Source organism: Canis lupus, chromosome X (genome assembly GCF_048164855.1).
Source record: "Canis lupus baileyi chromosome X, mCanLup2.hap1, whole genome shotgun sequence".
NCBI lineage: Eukaryota > Metazoa > Chordata > Mammalia > Carnivora > Canidae > Canis > Canis lupus.
In genome coordinates, this window is record NC_132876.1 from 116,974,340 (window position 1) to 116,982,129 (window position 7,790).

General features: G+C 39.3%; 1 pseudogene; it reads left to right on the plus strand.

The window, feature by feature from the left end:
• The first annotated feature begins 292 nt into the window (after positions 1-292).
• On the plus strand, positions 293-406 carry LOC140628964 (U4 spliceosomal RNA; annotated as a pseudogene).
• Positions 407-7,790: the final 7,384 nt, after the last annotated feature.

Genomic DNA, 7,790 nt, shown 5'->3' on the forward strand with positions numbered 1-7,790 from the left:
AATCACAAGCAGATTCTCTGCAAAGTATGGAGTCCAACTCGGGGTTCCTTTCCATGACCCCAAGATCAGGACTCTGAGAGTGGAAATCAAGAGTCAGTTGCCCAACTGCCTGAGCCACCCAGGCCACCAGACACACTTTTTTGTTGTTGTTGCTGTTTTCATGTCAGGTGCCCTTTTTAATGCCCATCAGTTACCCCATCCCCCCACGGACCTCCCCTCCAACAAACCTCAGTTTGTTTCCTATAGTGTCCCTAGACACACCTTGAACAAGGTTTGAAATATAAAGGATTATAGCTTTGTGCAGTGGCAGTATTGTAGCCAAAGAGGTTTATCCAAGGTGCGATTATTGCTAATTGAAAACTTTTCCCAACATCCTGGAGCGAAAATTTGAAATATAAAAGATAATACCAAAGGTGGTACTAGAGTGGTACAGGGCCGTCCACAAACCTTATGCCAAATTTAATTTTTCATTGTATTGGCATGCATTTAAAGTTTAATAATGAAAAATAAATATTAGGTATAATGATAAATCACATCCTGGGTTTGCAAATTTTTTTTTTTAAGATTTTATTAATTTATTCATGAGAGACACAGAGAGAGAGGCAGAGACACAGTCTGAGGGAGAAGCAGGCTCCATGCAGGGACCCTGACGTGGGACTCGATCCCGGGCCTCCAGGATCAGGCTCTGGGCTGAAGGCAGCGCTAAACCACTGAGCCACCCGGGCTGCCCCAATGCAGATGGTTTTCTGAGTGGTACACATGAGCCTGTCTTGTGCATATTGTTTCCTAAATGTTGCTTTGTTGCAGTATGAGGCTAGAGAGGCCAGAGAAAGACAGAAAGAGGAGTTCTCATACAGGAACAGCAAGATTGCAAAAAAAGCTACAATGTTAAATTCTTCTGCTTTTCTTTACTCAACACTTAGTTTCCATTGGAGGAAAATAGTGAATCTGATTCTCAATCACTATGCACCCGCCCAGGAAGGGTTGTGATTAAACCTGGGGAAGTTGCACAGATAAGATATGATTTACTTAGGGGCTTCATAAACATGGCTGAAAAGAGGTTGGGTTCTAATTAACATAAGAGATGGTGAGATCTGCAGCCCTAATTCTTTTTTTATAAATTAGTTTTATTTTATTTTACTCTTTTAACATTTAAATTCAATTAATTAGCATATTATTACGTTCAGAGGTAGAGGCCAGTGATTCATCAGTCTTATGTAACACCCAATGCTCATCACATCACATGCCCTCCTTAATGCCCATCACCCAGTTACCCCACTCCCCCACCCATATGCCTCCAGCAACCCTCAGTTTGTTTCCTAGAGTTAAGCGTCTCTTATGGTTTGTCTTCCTCTCTGATTTTGTCTTATTTTTCCCTCCTTCCCCTGTGTTCATCTGTTTTGTTTCTTGAATTGCACGTATGAGTGAAATTATATGATAATTCTTTTTCTCTGATTGACTTATTTAGCTTAGCGTAATAGCCTCTAGTTCCATCCACATTGTGCAATGCTAATTCTTTATGGTAGTTCTTCCCCAGAGTCCCATCTCCACTCTCACTGATGGGACCAACTGTAACCTACAAAATCCTGAATCCCATTCCTTTGTCTCTACTCCAGACACTCTACTCCCAGTGTCAAACTCCTGTCCTTAAACTACCTGCTTGTCTTGTACCCATGGAATACTCAAAGTATCTCAACTGCAAAGAGTCCAAAATGAAACTGATCACCTTTCTTCCTAAACTTCCTGCTGTGTCTCAGTGAATCTCAGTAGCTAAATCATTATGCACTCTGTTGTTCAAGGCATATGTCTGGATACCACCCATTCACTTTTCTGCCTCACTTTCTTTTTTTTTTTAATAAAATAATTTTTATTGGTGTTCAATTTACCAACATACAGAATAACACCCAGTGCTCATCCGTCAAGTGTCCCCTTCAGTGCCCATCACCCACTCACCCCCACCCCCCGCCCTCCTCCCCTTCCACCACCCCCAGTTCGTTTCCCAGATCTGCCTCACTTTCAATATTCAGTCAGTTCTTCCTAAATAGCTCTTAAAATTTGTAGTCATCCTTGACACCCCGTTTCTGTCTGCCCTCTCAGTAATCCCGCACCAAGTCCTAGCACCTAAATACCTGTCCAACTCATTTATCTTTTATTCCATCTCTGCTGCTGCCACTGTGGTCTGAGCCATTGTTACCTCTCTCCTGGATCAGCATGGTAACCTCCTAACTGGATGCCTTGCTTCCAGTCTGGACTCTGTATAATCTTTTCTCCATGGTACGGTAGGATGGGCTGTTTAATATGGAAATCTGCCATGATACTCCACTGCTTTCGCTCTTTTAGGGGCTTCCCTTTTCTCTTAGAAAGAAGGTGTGTAGTTTCTCATGGTACTCTCTGCCTCTCTTTTTTTTTTCTTTTTACATTATCTATGCTCATCTTGTCTCAATTCCTTTAACATCCTATCCAGAATGTTCTTCTTTCATCCCCCTCACTTTTCTAATCAAAGTATAATTAACATACAGTATTGTATTAGTTTTAAGTGTACAATATAATGATTCCACAATTCTGTATATTACTTGATAAAGGGTTAATATTCAGAGTATATAAGCAACTTATACAGCTCAACATCAGGAAAAAAATCCAATTTAAAATGGGCAGAAGACTTCTTTTCCAAAGAAGACATCCACATGGACAACAGACAAATGAAAAGATGCCCAATATCACTCATCATCAGGGAAATGCAAATCAAAACTACAATGAGATCACGTCACACCTATCAGAATGGCTAAAATCAACAGCACAAGAAATAAGTGTTGGCAAGGATGTGGAGAGAAAGGAACCTTGGTGCACTGTTGGGAGGAATACAAACTGGTGCAGCCACTGAGGAAAACAGTAAGGAGGTAAGGAGGTTCCTCAAAAAATTAAAAATAGAAATATGGTATAATCCAATCATTCCACTATTGAGTGTTTGCCCAAAGAAAACAAAAACACTAATTTTTTCATCCCTTTGCCTAGTTGCCAGGTAGTCTTCCCAGACCTCAGGGGTAGGCCCAGGTGCTCATTATATGTCCACTGGTTCCTTCATTTTATTTTAGCACTCATTCCAGATTATCATTTTACATTCATTTGTATAGTCATTTGTCTCTCACTAAATTATTACTTCTATGAGATGCAGGCCTATGTTGTTTTTTACTATGTATCCCTAGAGTCTTACATTTTTTTATTCACTTGACATAATGGTGATTCAGTATATTTGAAATAGGACTATTCATACTTTACACCATGGGTATTATGCATTAAGTAGGCTTTGGGGGCCAGAGGGTAAACCTAATCACCATTTATAATATAGCTTCATTTAGAAGCTGTTGTTTAAGAGCAACCAAACTGTAAATGAATTTCTGAGACTTCCCACTACAAAGTTATAAACTCTTAAATTATAGCTATTTAATATACATATTATTAACTTTTGTCTTAGCAATATAACAGCATGCAGACTATATTAGCAGAAAGTGTTCAGAAGTTCATGGATATTTAGACAAAAGGTCTTATATATTATATTATAAATGCCTCTTATCCTTTATGTTAGAGCTACTCAGGAGAGCAGGGACTATATAGATTTTTTTTTAAAGATTTTTAAAATTTATTCATGAGAGAGACAGAGATAGAGAAGAGGCAGAGACACAGGCAGAGGGAGAAGCAGGCTCCATGCAGGGAGCCTGACGTGGGACTTGATCCCCAGTCTCTAGGATCAGGCCCTTGGGCTGAAGGCAGCGCTAAACCGCTGAGCCACCCGAGCTGCCCAAGACTATATAGATTTTTACTTATTAGTTTCTTGTGCCTAATACAATGTCTGTGACATAGGAAAAACTCAGTAAGTTTTTGTGGGATGAATGAATGATGCTGTTTTGTTTGCTTAGTTTTGACCCTTTACTCCTGATGTAATATTTCTACTTCTACTCCCCTTTTACTTAACTAAATTATATTTCTCTTTTAAGCTTCAGTTCAGATATCACCTCTTGTGCAAAGTCTACACAGATGCATCTGTGTATGATCACGTGTGTGTGTATGTCAGCTTCCTGTGCTGTATGATCGGTGTCTGGGTTTCAGTCTCTCCCTGTATACTGGGACCTCTTTAAGGAGAACTCTGTATCTCCAGGGCCTCGCACAGTCCCAGATACACCATAGTTTCTCAAAAAAATATTTGTTAAACGAAATAGTTAATGAATGTTCAGCCTTCAAAGTTCCTAGAGCCTAGCATCATTCTTGGTACATTGTAATTGCTCTAAAATTGCTTCTTAAATGAAAGAGATGAATTAGTGCATCTTTAGCCTTCAAAACTCATATCTCAATTTAAATTAAAAATGTAGATAAGAGGGGCCCCTGGGTGGCTCAGTCAGTTAAGTATCCAACCCTTGATTTCAGATCAGGTCATGATCTCAGGGTCATGAGATGGAGCCCTGAGTTGGGCTCTGTGCTCAGCAGAGTCTGCTGGGATTCTCTCCCTCTCCCTCAGCCCTTACTCACCCCCCCTTTAAGGACAAATGTGGATGAGTGACCTGAATAGCATTGATATAAATCAAAATCTATGTATTTTTATTTTTATTTTATTTCTCAAAATGCAATAAAAAGATGATATCCAAACAAAAAATAGATCCCTTAACAGATTTTAGTGAAAACTACATTGATACTTAAAATGGAAATCATATGCCAGAAATTTATACAGTATTGACCTTTTAAAAACAACCAACCAAAGGTGGCTTAGTCAGTTAAACATCCAACTCTTGATTTCAGCTCAGATCATGATCTCAAGGTTGTGTGATTGAGCCCTATATCAGGCTCCTTGCTGAGCATGCAGCCTGCTTAAGATTCTCTCCTTCCCTCTGTCCCTCCCCCTACACGTGTGCATGCTCTCTCGCGTGCGCTCTCTCTCTCTCTCTCTCTCCCCCTCTCCCTCTCCCTTTCCCTTTCTCCCCCCTCCCTCCCTCCCTCTCTCAAAATCAAAGTAAAAATTAAACCCAAGGTTACTATATATATATATATATATATATATATATATATATGAGAGATTCTTAAGTGCAGCAAACTACCCACGTAATGAATATTAAAGATCTAATGATAAAAAGTCATTGTGGAACATATCACTTAGCAGTGAATTATAGAAAGCTTTTCCCCTGAGATTGGGGAATGAGAAAAGGATGCCTACTGTGCCTCAGTCCTATTTAATATTTGAGGTCCTAACCAGAGCAATAGGGCAAGTAAATGTGATGAGCAAACGATTCAAGGGTAGGAGATGAAACTATCATTATTCTTAAATGACATCATTGTCTTTGTATTAAAAAAAAATCCAAAGCTCTATCTTAGATAAATTATATGCTTTAATAAGTACATTTAGTAGGGTTGTTGCATACAGAGATAGTTGTATTTCTATATGCCAGCAGTATGCAATTAGAAAATGAAATTAGGAATACCATTTACAATAGCATCAAAAATGTCAGATACCTAGAATAAATCTAATAAAAGATTCAAAAAGTGCACCATGATTAAGAGAAATTAAAAAGACTTAAGTAAATGGAGGAATAGGTCACGTTTATGGATTGGGAGATTCAATGTTGTAATGATACCAGTTCTCCTGAAACTGATCTACAGATTCATTAATAGTGCAATCCTGGCAGTTTTTAAAAAATTAGCAAGCAGATTCTAAATTTTGTATGGAAATAAAAAAGGTCAGTAATTGTCAAGAATACTTTGGTTTTTCGTTTTTTTTTTTTTTTTTTTTAACTTTATTTATCATGAGAGAGAGAGGCAGATACATAGGCAGAGGGAGAAGCAGGCTCCATAGGGTGAGCCAGATGTGGGATTCAATCCCAGGACTCCAGGATCACACCCTGAGTCGATGCCAGACACTCAACCGCTGAGCCACCCAAGTGTCCCATCAAGAATACTTTGAAGAACAAGAACAAACCTAGAGGATTTAGAAGATATCATCAAATATCATGGTATTAACATAAGAATAGAAAAATAGACAAACAGGGCAGCCCGGGTGGCTCAGCAGTTTAGCACCGCCTTCAGCCCAGGGCGTGATCCTGGAGACTGAGGGTCGAGTCCCATGTCGGGCTCCCTGCATGGAGCCTGCTTCTCCCCCTGCCTGTGTCTCTGCCTCTCTCTCTCTCTCTCTCTCTCTCTCTCTCCCTCTCATGAATAAATAAATAAAATCTTAAAAAAAAAAGAAAAATAGACAAACAGAATAGAGAGTCCAGAAATAGACCCACACATGTCACTTGAATTATGAGGAAGGGATTGCTTCAGTGTCATTGGGTAAGGAGGATCTTTTTAATAAGTGATGCTGAGTCTACTCCATGTCCATATGAAAAAGGTATCTTGACCCCCTAACGCAACCATATGCAAACATCAGTCTCAGATGGATTGTAGCTGTATGTGTAAAAGGTAAAAACAATAAAATATTTAGAAGAAAGCATAGGAAAATGTCTTCATGACTTTGGAGGTAGCAAAATATTGCTACCCAAAAGCACTAATTAAAAAGAAAAAGTGTGGGAAGCCCGGGTGGCTCAGTGGTTTAGCGCCGCCTTCAGCCCAGGGTGCGATCCTGGAATTCCAGGATCCAGTCTCACATGAGGCTCCCTGTGTGAAGCCTGCTTCTCCCTCTGCTTGTGTCTCTGCCTCTCTCTGTGTCTCTCATGAATAAAGAAATAAAATCTTTAAAAAAGTGTACTGCATTGAAATTAAGAACTTTTGTTCATCAAAGGGCAACATAAAAATAGTGAAAAAGTAAGTCACAGTGTGGGAGAGAATATTTGAAAAGTGACAGACTCCAGCAGGGAGATGCACATTGCAAAGGTACCATTTCATGTACACCAGAGGGCCTTAAATAGAAAAGACCAATGATACCAAGTTTTGGCGAGGCTGTGGAGTGACTGGAACTCTCATACCCTGCATATGGGAGTATAAATTGAAACCATTATTCTTGAAAATTGTTTGAGAGGCTTTACTAAAGTCGAACATACAATACCCTAAACCCAGCTATTGTATTCCTAGCTATGTGCCCTGCAGAAATGCATAAGTTTACCAAAAGACATGTACAAGAATGCTCATGGTAGCACTCTTTGCAATAAATAGCTCCTAGACTGTCAGCTATCCAAATAGTCATCAACTATAGACTGGATACATAAATTGTAATATATTAATACAATAGAATACAGTATATCAGAACAAACATAGATTAATCTCTCAATATTATTGAATGGAAGAAGCCACACACCAGGCAGCAAGTCCTGGATAATTCTATTTCCATAAAGTTCAAAAACAAGCAAAAATAATGCATAGTGTTAGGGGTTGAGATAGTGTTTACCCTGTGAGAAGGAACAAAAGAGGATATTCTGGGTGCTGGTAATGCCCTATTTTGTGATGTACCCATTGTATACCATTTGTGAAAATGTACTGACCGTGCACTTATGATTTGTGTACTTTTCTGTGTGTATATGTCAATTAAAAAATTACTTTTGGCACTTGGGTGGCTCAGTTGGTTAAGCAACTGCCTTCGGCTTAAGTCATGATCCTGGGGTCCTGGGATGAAACCCCACATTGGGCTTCTTAGTGGGGTGTCTGCTTCTCCCTCTTTCTCTGCTCCCTCCCCCCCTCCTGCTCTCTCTCTCTCAAATAAGTAAATAAAATCTTTAAAAAAACCGTGCAAAACAGTAGTGTATATGATCTATGCTATTTGTATAAAAATGCACAGAAACAACAAATTCATAATGATGATTGCCCATAAGAAAGAA